General features: G+C 43.1%; 1 long non-coding RNA gene across 1 annotated transcript; it reads left to right on the top strand.

Moving 5' to 3' along the window:
• Positions 8831–12588, top strand: LOC110392908. The gene is made up of 3 exons (XR_002434693.1): positions 8831–9157; positions 9371–9525; positions 10719–12588. It is a non-coding gene; the product is annotated as an uncharacterized LOC110392908 (long non-coding RNA).

The following is a 13611-nucleotide window of genomic DNA, read 5'->3' as shown; positions in this document are numbered from 1 at the left end:
TGCAGCACAGCTAAAACTGCAATGCAGTGCGACTGATGAGGTCTGAGTCACTACGTTATTAGCCTGGCTTGAATTTCCATTTCAAGTTTGTTTTTTTTTTCTCTTTGCTAAATCTCCCATATTACCATGGCATCAGATATATCTATCAGAAAAAACTGCTGACTCTGAGGAGTTATGAGGTGGGTGGGGTGGTATCTCTTTAACCTCAGTCTCCAGTAAATTAGCACTCTGTCTACTCTCAAAATATTATATTCCCGATGAGCATCACTCACGGAAATTGCCCCAGCTATCACAGTATGTAGTCACACTCGCTCATTCGTAGCCATTTGTCTGGAGAGTCGACATCTGAATTGTTGGCAGCTATTTCAAAAAGCTGCTTTGGTTCAGTCCTCCCTCTCGAAAAACAGTGTTATTTCTGTTTCATCACTCCTGGAGGTGAGAGGCAGGGGCAGTGCTGCACATATGACAGCAAGGCCTTGGGCTGAGTTATTCCAGGGCCAGGCGCACTGATCCAAAAAATTCCATTGTGGAGGTGAGAGAGGTATTTTTAATCTATTAGGATGCTAGTTATGATTACTGTGTGAAACAACTAATCTCCTCTGACAGGGCTTCAAACAGTGTCGTGCAGCCCAGGCCTGGGTGTCGGTAAAGCTGAGTGCATTTCTGCACGGAAATAGACCTTGTTTCTCTTCTGGTGAGATTCCTTGTGTTCTCATCTCAAACCCTTCTCAGAGATGTAATCATTCAGTGTTGTTACCAGGTTCCTTAGCTGAAGCGCGCCACAGCTGTGCCAGGAGCATTCCCTCTCTTGCCTCCACATCAGGAGGGTTGTAACGCACTGATGGTATCCACCGTGAGATTCCCCGCAGAGCCAAGCAAGTTTCCAAGGGCTTTTCCTGGAAGGTGGCCCTGATCCAACCCCAAGGGCACATTTTTGAAAGTATGCGTTGTGTAAAACCTGAACTTCACTCACTTTGAGGAACCCAGCCCAGCCCCGCTTCCCCTCAGGCTGCCGTTTAGTGATGGGCAAAGCTGGAGCCAGGACTTCCATGCCCCCCATGGAGGATTTGGGGGCCACGTACCGCTTCCAGTCCTGCTCAGGCTTGAAACTTGGAGCAGAGCATATCATTTGCACTTCACCTGAAACCATAACAGATAAACATCTCTTCCATACCACACAGCAGGAGCACTGTATCAGGCCATGTCAACCCTTCTGCTCTCTGCACCTAACAGACACATCTCATCTGAACCAGCCAATAGATGGAGAGGTGTCCCAGCCCCCCAGCTGAACTTGCACACCTCCCCTTCCAGTCAGAGGTTGATACTTAATTTTTCTGCTATTGTAGTTTGCAGCCACTTAAGTGCAGGAGATTAGGTTCTGAGAACTACTCCCACACTTGGACTGGAGTGAGCACAGATAAAATAAAAATGGGGATTTTCCTTATCAAACAACCAACTTTCTGTTCTGCTTTGCTTTTCCTTTTCATCCCTCTACTTATTTCTCTTTTACATTTGCATTCCTTTTTTCCTCTGTTTTGTGGTTCTACTCCTACTTCTTTCCCACCTGTGTAGTAGCAGTGCTTTTCTGGTGGATTTCCAGGTAAAAATGTCTTTCCTTTGGCATGAACAGATGTGGCCATGGACCCCTCCCAGTCAAGATGTGTGCTTTGAGGTTAGGCTGGTGCCTCCTGACAGCTCAGGGTTTCAGCATCCCTCTGCTTTGCTTGAGCAGGGTGTTGGCAAGGAAGAGCAGAACCTGCAGCAGCTTCAGAGCAAGAGGTGCTCCATGCACACAGCTGAAGAGCAGGCCAGCTGTGATGTGCTGTGGGCAAGGAAAGCAGAGGACAACCCTGCAGCTTGCTGCAAGATGTTTGGGCTCACCATCAGGGGTGATGAAGGTGAGAAGGAAAGGGAAGAGCCTCCCTTCAGCGTGCAGTGAGCAGGAGTACCTCAGCTTGCAGGTGCAGCACAGCCTTGTCTTGTTTCAGTTTGCTTGCTTCACACCTCCTAACTTTGCTTGCCAGCTGCTGTCGGCTTTTGTACAGCTCCAAAACCTCACACTGCCTTCACTCTGGGCCTACTGACTGTAAAGATCTCAGGTCAAAACCATCTGAAAGTACTCAGCTTTTTCAGGTCCCTCCAAACAACAACAAAAACCCATAAACCAAACTTCTAACTCACAATGGAACAGAGTTTCATCCCGAGATTATTCAGTTTTATAAAGGAATTTGAAACCAGGTGGCTTTTGTGGGGGGGATTCATTCAAAAATGTCTGTAGAACACCAATAACTTGTAGCTCTTCTGTAAAGCACAGCTCTGTAGTTTGGATTTCTCCACTGCCAAGTGAAGGATATGTGAAATGAAGAAATGCTATAAGGACTTCGGTGTCTAAAATATCTTTTCAGAAATTCAGCAGGCATTGTGTGTTTCCAGGCAAGTAGGGTAATGCAGTCCAGCTGCAGAGAAGAGGCAGCCATCAGCTGCTGCCGGCGGGGATGGAGAGCTGGCACAGGCACGAAGGGAAGTCAGGGCCAAGGGTGAAGGGCTCAGTTCACCCAGAGAAGAAAAGGGAAGATGAAAATCCTGGCTGGTGCTCCACAGTAGTCTTGGACAAGAGGAAAGTCAGAATGGTTCCTCATCTAGAGCAAAAGATGGGCTGCAAGGTTTTCTTCCCTCGCTGCCAGTGAAATCAGTGACTCTCTTATTCAATAGCAGGAAAACCAGCAGCAGAATAAAGAGCAGATATGTGGCCAGTGGTGCACCCCAGCCATGCTCACTGCTCTGCCTTGCTTCATGGGTGCTAAACCTCTCATTTGCATGAGATGTTGCTACAGTGAAAGGGACAGGCTGCAAGCAGCGGAGGGCAGGATGCGAGCACACTGTGCAGCTGTGGGAGGTGTTCCTGCACACCAGTGCACAGACTTCACGGGCAGGGGTAGCTGCTGCAGAGATGGCACTCCTGTGAGGATGAAGAGCAGTTTCGTCACAGAAAGCACATTGCTGTGTGTGTTTCTGAGCCCTGGAGCAGGCCCTGCACTGCCTCACACCTGGCTGCAGATGTTTGCCTGGGTGGCACCCCAGGGCCAGCTGGCCAGCTGTCAGAATTAAGGCGGTGCCCTGGAAATCAGCCCTTTTCTGGCTCACAGGGTGCAGGATCAGCACCTCTTTCTTCATGCACACACACCAAGCACAATTTCGCTTGGAAATCCGTGCCTTGCCAGCCAGCACAGCTCCAGTGGGGCTGTGCCAAGCCCTCCTCTGTGCAGCCTCCAGGGAAGGCAGAAGGCACAAGAAAATCTCTGAGGATGGGCACAGAAATCCAGATGCTTTTTATGGCTATACTATAGCACTGGCTGTCAGAGGCAGTTGGGCAGCACCATGCTGGGCTGTGCGAAAAGCCAGGTGTTGGGCAAAGTACTGCAGCTCCGCAGGTGGGGTAAAGGCACAACCGAAATGCCTGGCAGTGATACGGCCAGATTTTGGCAATGGCTGCTGGAATAAACATGCATTTAATCTCTGTCACAGCCAGCAAATAAGAGTGCAATGGTGAGTGTGCACACCCCGTCTGAAACCTCCTGCAGACAGATGCTGACTTCTAACCCCAGCCCCTCTGCCAGCATGGCTCGTGCCCCCAAAGGCATGGTGTCCATGGGCCAGTGCTCAGGGCATGAGGAATGGCTTTCCACAGGCACAGAAACCCTCTTCCCAGCCCCCAGCTGCCATGGAGCAATAGCATCTCTTGAAAATGCAAGACCTGGCTTGCTGTGAGCCAGGCAAAGCATGGCATTTTTGTCAGCCTCATGTCCACAGCAGAAGCCAGCCCCAAGGGCTGGGTTGGCTCTGGGATGCTCTGTCAGAGCTTTTGAGCAAGCTTGTTGGATGCAGGGCTTGAGACACCTATGTACGCCATCCTGACCACGGCACAGCAGCTCCTGCCTCTGTGCAGGACTTTTGTAGACAGAGATTTCCCAAACCACCATGGTCAGCTTTGGTGCGGTCCTCTCACTGTCCCACTGCACAAGCACTGTCCGGAGGCATTTGCAGTAATGGAGATTCATTTGGGAGGTAACCTGTTCAGTCTTCATATGTTTCAGCTGTTCCAAAAATAGAAGCTTTCTTGACTAAGCTGCTGCCTGAGCATGACTGGCCACGCATGAGCCCTTTTAACTTATTAGCACTGAGCCGATTACACGCTGAAGGATGTGCATTAGCCTCATAAGCCAGCACTGAAAATCACTGATTTCCACATCGAAACATTGAAGCTTTATGGTCTGTAATTGATGAGTGGGAGTTTGTGAAGGATGTCAAGTGTTATCTTTGTTTTACTGTGAGTCACTACCAATGTTGGCAAGCGTAATGAAAGCAGAGGAATGTATTAAGCACCAAATATTGTACTTCTTGCAGCAACAGATACTCATCACAGGGATAGAGACGTTGTGTAGCCTGATGTCCGTGCAATCTGATCACTTTCCAGCTAAGTGCTGTGTCTCAAAGCTTGGCATGTCTATGGCTCACTTGGTCACACAGTCTTCAGGGCAATTTTTAGTGTTACAAGTGATACAATCACACTGAGCTTTCCACTTACCTCTGCATGAAGATAGCAAAGCCATATACACATGTTTTGAAGATCTATATATTCACACGTACCTCCCTCTCCCATCTCTACATGAGTAAATAGCAGTGGTTTTCTTACTACAGCATCCAAGGGACTGACTTCTCAAAAATACATTACACAGCTCAATCTGAGCCCCACTTTACAGCACTGGCTTAGCCTGTGGTGTACCACATGGGAGGTCTCTGTATGGCAGGCTGGAGGGACACATCTGCGATGCGCCACTCTCTCACCCGAATCCGATGTGATTCCTGCCATGCTTGGCTGAACTGGCAAAACTCCTGCAGCTGCAAGAATGGGCTCATCAGCTGCCCTAATGACTTGGGAGCTAGATCCTCATAACTATGGACATCATTATTTCCTACAGATCTTGACTGTTGGTTTTTTTTTTCCTCCAAATCTTGTTTTGTTTTTTTCTTCCCTGTGAGATGAAATTTTGTCAGACCTCTATTGACTCCTGTAGGAGACTTAGATCATGGACTCCTTTACATTCCTCTGCAAATCCCTCTTACAGTGAACGTTCTTCTGCCATAAAACCTGACTCAGTTCTCTCCCTGTGAATAGTCAAAGCTCATGTAACAGAACTAATCACTGATTCTGTGGGTGCTTTCCACCAAATGTCAAAAGTCCTGAGCAGCTTATTAAGTGAGTTCTGCCTCTAATAAATGCTTTGCTCACCTACAGAGAGTCCAATAAGTAACAAAGCTCTAAACATAAATCCTCTTCAGCCAGAGCATTAATATTTAAGAATATCAATTTTTAATGCTGTCATTTTAATTTCATTATATGCATTGATTTATTTCAGCATGCAGAACAAAATCAAAAACTAATTTAGCTAATGAGTTCAGTTAAGCTTTTCTTTTAAAAAGGCAATGGAAATTAGTGTAGGTCTTGTGCTTTGAAACAGTTCATTTTCAAAGGAAGAGGAAGTTGCATTCAGAAGAAGAGGCATTTTGATCAAATCAGAGTCACATGTCAGGGGCATTTAGGGACACACACCGGAGTCTAATTTTTTTTTTTTAACCATAAGCTGCAAAGATTTGACATGAATGAATGAATTGATTAAAATCCTCATACTCTCCCTGCAAACAGTTGTGTTGAGTTGCCAGTACAGTGATAGTAGTTAATCTCCAATTGTATCTATCTGTTTTAAAAGTCAATTTTAAACATATGTTCAGCACTGATATATTTCTCTGTAGGTGGCTTTCTTGTAGCACAGTCTGTAGTTTACAGCATTTCAGCTGATTTCCCTCTGGGATATCAGTTTTCAAGCTTTCTGTCTTGGCTAGGAAATTAAAACTCCTCAGATGAACAGGTCAACATTCAGAAATCTCTTATAATAACTCAAGTCCATGCACAAGCAGGAGCTAAGCAAGGAAAGACCAGGGGCACATCCTACCTTGTTATAAGCACGAGGAAAATTTACTTCTGACCCAAAGAAGTGCAAAGAATCGTGTCTCTTAAATATATACCAGAAGCCACATTTTTGCATATCTGACTATCTATGCCCCTTGGGCTAACAAAACTCTGCAGACAGGTAGCACCTACCTGGGAAAGGAAGGCAGCTGTAAGCCTGCTGGTCCTTGATTGTCCCTCTCCCCATCTTCCCCATCCGCCAAAACCCAGAAGTTTTGGCATTTAGACTCTGGAGGAGTCTAAGGGCCTGTAAGTGGGATGTATGTGCTCATATACCAAGATGGTGATGAGCAGAGCATTAAGCACGTTCATGAGCTGCCAAGGCAGCTTGGCACTCAGATGAACTGAGACACGAACAGTTGTTACTCCGGACAAATCTACCACCATGGGGGATTTTTAATGGGTGTTGCAGCTTCTACCATATCTCTTCATTTTTACAGTTTGACTGTTGCTTTATCTAGAATGATAGTTTTAGGCTGCTGCTGTCTTTTTGATTAAGTTTTTGTATGTATTATACTTTCTGTGTGCAAGGAAATTGTGATTTTAGCTCCCACATACACAAGCAAGTGAAACTAAAAGGTGGAGAATAAAGTAGACTTAATCTGCTCTTGATGAATTATGAACGATACATTTTCTCTGCTGTGCTCTTCAAGAAAGCCATCACAGAGGCTTTCCAAGCCACTGTCTTTTTTCAGGAAAATGTACCAGAAAGGAGTAACCAGATCTCCCATTAAAATATATCCATTATTTCCCCTGCAAAAGACCTGCCATGTATGTGATCTTGAGCAAATCTGTCCCTGCCTGCTATGGCTTCCTTGCCAGCATTGCTCTGTGTTATGTACTTACACTGTAAGTCAGTAAATCTGAGCCTCTCTGCCATTTGCTCATACACAGTGCAGTACATTGCATGTCAGTAAGTATCTATACTTTTGCTTGAGTTCAGCATAGTACTTCTGCATGTCAAAGCCTAGTGCCAAGGTCTAAATTTGGTGCCAAAATTAAAAGAATCGCTATGTTCATCTTGAAGTTCTCCTCCCTGCCTATTCCTCTTCTTTCAGCAGTAAAAACAGCTATATTACCAGAGCTTCTCTAAACTGCTTTCATACTTAGTGCTGCTGTTAACTTTCGTACATGATCACAGGGCTTCTTCCTGGTGGCTGTGGGGGGACGCAGTTAGTGGGCATGGTGGTGATGGGCTGACGGATGGACTAGGTGCTCTTAGTGGTCTTTTCCAACCTTAATGATTCTGTGATATGGACGTGGTGAAGCAGTTTATCAGGACACCGTGAAAAACCTACACTAGTGCTAAACACACTGTCCTTTTGTTGTCTTTTGTAGGGACTGAGTCAGGGGAGTCAGTTCCCAGCAAATATTCATAGAATACCTCCTAGGTTCATAGTCACACCTCCTCAGCACACACCTTTCCTCTCTTCAGCTCACTGTTTTCTGGTGGTTGTTTCTCCATCTACATCCATAGGTATCCACAGGTGCCCATCGCACCAGTCCACACAGAAAGGGCTTTCATGATGCTTTATTGCTCAGCACTATCCCAGTTCATACTGCTGTTCAATACTCTGAGGACCCCTAAAATGAGGTGATACACACTTTTACTTGTAGAAACACTTCTCATTATAACTCCTTTTCTATAAACGGAACATGTCCTGAGGTGGAATTTTTACATATTCATGATGATATCTTTGTTTTTACATCCTCTGGGGAGAGAGGCTTTGCCTGCAATGGAAAGAGGGAGAAAAAAGAGGAGCTTTTCTGCCATAGAAAAAAAAAGAAAGAAATATTATGATTTTTCCAGTTTCTTTTCAAAAAAGACACAATGAAACTTATATGCAATAGAGAATGTGTTGATACTTGCAAAAAACAGATTGCATGTGTTTTGCTTAGTTTCTTATAATAAATGTTAAGAAATGCATTGATGATGTAAGTTTTCTTTAAAACATATGCATTTTTTCATTTAGCATTTTCTCTTATATCACATCAGAAATAAAAATGTTCTTAACTAAGAGGATTGTTTTAGAATATGTGAAGTAATTTATCAGAGCTATGAAGAAACAAAATTCTGATTTTTTTAGGCTGATCTTGTTTTTGTGCAGAGGTATGTGTAAGCTTGAGAGTTTTTCCTTATTTTAAGGCTTTCTTCCCTTTCTGAACCCTTTTTGTCTTTTAGGCACTACAGTAAGAGTAGGATCAGCAGAGGTCAGAGTTTATATCTCAGTATGTGGGGCTCACAGCAAAAGAAATGAAGGAGGATAGTGGTAATGATAGGACAAGGGGGAATAGTTTTAAACTAAAGGAAGGGAGATTTAGATTAGATGTCAGGGGGAAGTTTGTCACTGAGAGGGTGGTGAAGTGCTGGAACAGGTTGCCCAGGGAGGTTGTGGATGCCCTGTCCCTCGAGGTGTTTAAGGCCAGGTTGGATGTGGCCCCGGGCAATCTGATCTAGTACTTGATCCAGTGGGCTGGCAACTGTGCCTGTGGCAGAGGGGTTTGATCTTGATGATATTTGAGGTCCCTTCCGATCGAAGCCATTCTACATGATGATTTTGTGATTCTATGAGAAGAGCGTCCACTTTCCACCTGGCAGTCACTTTGCACTGGGGAGAAGGCACTTGCACTTGAGGAGACGAGAAGAAAATGGCCCGTACCTCATCACACACAGCAGCTGAAGGCCTAAGCCAAGTCAGGAAGCTTTACTGAAAAAAGTGGAGGTAATCTGATCCTTAGTTAATTGAAGCAATTAAGGCAATGCAAAGCTGAAAAGCAGGTTTGGTTTCTTTCATTATTTTGCCTCAACTTTTACTTTCAATGCATCCAGTTCATGAGTACCCTGGCAATAACAGGCCATGGAAAAGTATTCTCTGTGTAAATGAAAGGTATTTGATTGTGGACCAACCTACTTGTTTATTACCTGTGAATGAACTCTGAACTTCCTTGAGTCATATCTGTGGTATATCTGCCCTTGCCCGCTCCTTCCCCAGTGTGTACCACCTGTGCAGGAAGCCCTGACCTCTGCTCTGAGCCCTGACTGCTCCGGGAAGGGAATTTCTGCTGAACATGTTGGCTTTGTTTAGGAAACTATCACAGCAACCAGCACACATCTTTCCTGAAGGACAGGTGGGTCTGCAAAGTAGTAGCAATATGCAAGCTTCAAGCCTACAGCTGCTATCAGCAGTGTACAGTCTCCCCACCCAACCACTACTTATGATTAGAAGAAAGGAAGCCTTTGCTGTCCCAACGTTGTGGTGAGGGACCACCCCAGCACCAGTTAGTTGTCAAGCCTTTTAATGAAGCTTTGAACTTCCTCTCTGCTTTTTGATTCTCCTGCAGTGGCCCTTCTCAGAGCAGCTGCTGGGATGCAGACTGAAGAAGCAGCTGGCCGGGACCGTACTCCACTTCTGCTCCCACGGGAGGTGTGGGTGCTGTCACCCCAAAACCACAAGAACTGGAGTGCACCAGTTTGTTCTACAGAAAAGAGACAAAGGGTAGGTTTAGTCTTTTACATTCGTCCCAGGAGACTTTTGAGGCCAGGTAGGATGGGGCCGTGGGCACTCTGATCCAGTGGGTGACAACCCTGCCCATGGCACAGGGCTGGAACTGGGTGATCTTTATGGTCCCTTCCAACCCAGCCCACTATGTGATTCTATGACAAATAACTCCTTGATGTAAAAAAAAGATAGTTCCCTCAGAATACCAAAACATCAGCCATTCTGACTCTTACATTTCAGAAGAGGCTTATTCTTTCAAAATGGAACATGACTATTCTGCGTCACATGGGAGTTACTGTGAGAGGAACAAAGAGAAACAGACATAGATGGACTGTTTTTGTGGTAGTGACTTCACAATGGACTTTTTTTTCCCATTCAAATTCAGTTACATGGAAAAACAATACTCATGGATGACAGTAATGGGGAATTTATTTGTATCATATTAATTTAGGAAATCATTAGTGACTTGAAAGCGTGAATCATGCCCAGGAACCATTGTAAGAGCAGAATACCAGCATCTTCAAAGAGAGGACATTCTAAAATATAGTCACTGAGCAATCTCCCTTGGGCCTTCACATCTGCAGTTTTGAAGTATAAAAAATTTCTTCCAAACAAATGAAGAAAAAGAATTTATGAAGGGAGTGGAGAGAGGAAGGGGAAGTAGAGAGGGAGAGGGAAGGAGAGCGAGGGAGGGAGGGAGGGAGAGAGAGACAGAGAGAGTTACAATGAAAAGAAGAACAACACAACCCAGACTCCCCTGAAAGCTAGAACAAAAGTATAAATTAGACCTAGTGTTGAATGGCAACAGTAAGATTCACAAGTCTGTCAAATTAGCAATAATTAATCCAGCTGCAGAGGTCCTGGTTTAGCAAAACTCTTGTTTGCTTGCTTAAGTTTAAGAAATAAAGATTATGTAAAGGAAGCATATATAAAGAAAATACAGAAAACACACCAAAAAAATCTACCATGACTGCGAATACTCAAATGTTTGGGGGGATTTTCAATAACATCAGAAGCTGGGCTGAAGTAGATTACACATTTGCTTAAAGTTAAGCATATGTTTAAATGATTTGCCAACACATTCCTAAATACCATCAATTCAATATTGGCCAGAGCTTAACAACTGCAGTCTACTGGGTACACATTCCTGCTTTCCTCTTTCTCCCATTTTCCTTTTTTTGTACCTACAGTGTTGGCCCCAGCAAGCCCTGTGGCTGAAGATCCACCAATTGACCATTGTTACCAGGCTGATGCAGATCATTAGGCCTCTGCAAGTTTTTATTCATTCTCAGGATAAAATTTGCACTTCTGTTGCTATTGTTAAGTAATCACCAGACTCACGGATAGGTGAGCACTGCAAAGCATTACAGTAGATAAGATTACTAGGAGCTATTATTTCCTTTTTAATAGCTTGGTCAGTATTTTATAACAATGAAAAGGTTCCCCACTCAGCAATAATAAGCTGTAACTCTTGTATGTAGCAGAAACTGTAAATATTGCATTGCATACATACGTTTCTAGACGACAAGCAGATTTAGAGATTTGAGCAGGGTGAAATACTGTTTCTATCGGTGACAGCATTAGCTTAAATCCCGGAAGATATATTCCAGATGTTCTGTGCTAATAGGATTATTTTATAAAATTGTAGACAGATTTTAGAAGCAACACCCCAGTTAAGCACTTTGCGATCCCCATGTAGCTTTTATTTATTTATTTATTTCCATCTGAATTAATGGTTCTTTGGTCTTGTGTTAGTTTCACCCAGTTGTCATAGATCACAAGAGAGCCATCATTTACTGGCAAGTGATCACTTACTCATTTAGATTTCCAGGCCTCATTATATATTCATGCTGATTCAAAGGAAATGCAATGAATTCTTTAGGTGGAGTCTCAGTAGACTGAGTGATGATTATTTATAACTTAGTATAACAAAAGTGATCTGTGCAGTTTGCAGATACTCTCAATTTTCACACATGCATGCACGCATACACATATGGAGTGTGTATTTTATAAATTTGTTGTTTGTGTTCATACACAGAAACAACTATGATTCACATGCTAATATCAAAGCTGAAGAATAAAGCTGAAGAATGTAAAGGCTGACATTCCTTATTTATATTTAATTTTGAAGATGACAGCTGGATGAACATGAATTTTTCTTTTAGTTTGTATTTATCCCCAAAGCATATTAAAAAGACAGTTTCCCCTCATTTCTACTTTGAATGTGTCTGGTGCCCTCAAGTGAAACCACTGACTCATGCTCCTTCAAAAGCCTCTGGGGATCTTTAATTTTGGAAACTAGATTCAAGGGAAAATACTTGGCTTTGCTGTCTTGGAGTAAGTGAAAATCAAAATCTTCGGCCATAGGACTGTCTTCTCATAACACATTCCAAGGGCTGACTTTCTTTTCATTGGTTGGCTTGTAACATTTTGTAGCCAAGTATTTTTCCCTACGTCTGTTCTGTGGAGTTAGAACAAAGCAGCTATATCTTACGTGTCAAACACACCTCAGAGGTGACTGCTGCGAAGCACTTCTGCAGGAAAGTCAGACAGACTTCGTCTTCCAAGTTGTACTTGATCTCTTTGATTTCCATCACTCTTCTCCCTTATCTTTGCCAGAACTGGAAAACTGAAATATGCCTTTCATATAATCGACAAGAGCTGAAAATACACATTATTAATTTTAATACAATGAAACTAATCTATTCCTTTCCTTTAAAAAATAAATACTACTTGCAATTGCATGATGATTTAAGTGTTGCAGTGGTTTTTACAGTGTCCTGTGGTTTTCAGCTTGTCCTATTCTCCAAGAAAAATAAATTAAAAGAACAATAAAAGTTCAAATTGCTTTCCCCCATCATTTTCACAGAAGTCTTGTCTGAGAATTAAAACTAGGATGAGAAGAAGCTTTCCCCTGTAAGACTTACAGTGCCTCCTACTTACTGGTGGCAGCAGCATTTTTACCTCTCCTACTTAGGCCAGTAATACAAAGATGGTAATTAAGAATTCCCCTCCTAAGAGTAAAATGACCTGAGTATCTCATCTCATGTATCATCTCATGAAAGTTTGTTTAAAAAAAATAAAAATTGATTTGTAGTTTTTTTTTTTAAAAAAGGTTTCATTTCTTCTTTTTCTTTTTTCTTTCTTTCTTTTTGTTCCCTGTGAGATTTCTTTACGTGTATCTCTTGAACTTCAGCAGCCGTGCATATGTGGATTGATGCTTTAGGGAGAGCTGGTAGAAAACAGTATTTTAGCTCATTATTTTAACTCAATTAATAGAAACCAGGCTTGAATCATCCCTCCTGCCTTTCATCGTGAAGACGAGTATATTAAACAGAGACAGGTCATTATATATTCTCTATGCGTAGATCAGAATGGCTAAAAATAGATTCAGCAGAGAAACATCACTTTATAACCTTATTTCTTCCAGGCTATGTTTGTTTACTGGATAACAAACCTCTCTGCAGAGTAGCTTGCTGAAATAAAATACAAACATTCCATAAGCCCTAAAAGAAGATCAGTATAAATGAACTACTGTTGGTTCTGTCAGTGTATAAACACAGCAGTATGCAGCCCGTGACTCTAAAACATATACCTTAAACATCCTTGGGAGAGTGTACAGAGAGTGTAAATAGAATAAACAGCACAGTCATGACAAAGATGTCAATTACAATTTTTCATGCATTTGTTTTACTCAAATAACAGCATGGTTTTCCTCCCTTTCTTTCCTCAGTCATAATTTACGCCTAGAAATCCTAAGGTTTTCCATTAAAACACTGTGTGAGTGGGGGATTATGTTTCCTAACTTCAGACACTGATAATCAAGATGTTGACAGTTGACCTAGTCATTCCAGCTCCCTTCATGCTCAGTGGAGAGAAATAGGCATGCTTTACGGGGCAATTCATTAGCCTTATTTTAAGCATTTGCTTTGGGGTAGGTGAATTGAACACTTGCATGGGTGAAAGTTTTTTCTCCAAAGGCAACCTTGGACTAACTCAGAGGAGGATGCCTACTCTGACTTTGGTAATTTCTTTCTGTAGGCCTCTGCTGCTGTGAAATCCTCAGTTCAGGATAGGGACCCC

The sequence above is a fragment of the Numida meleagris genome, chromosome 1, assembly GCF_002078875.1.
Source record: "Numida meleagris isolate 19003 breed g44 Domestic line chromosome 1, NumMel1.0, whole genome shotgun sequence".
In the NCBI taxonomy this organism is placed as follows: domain Eukaryota; kingdom Metazoa; phylum Chordata; class Aves; order Galliformes; family Numididae; genus Numida; species Numida meleagris.
Note: the sequence above shows the minus strand (reverse complement) of the source record. Positions and strands in the feature narration are given on the sequence as shown.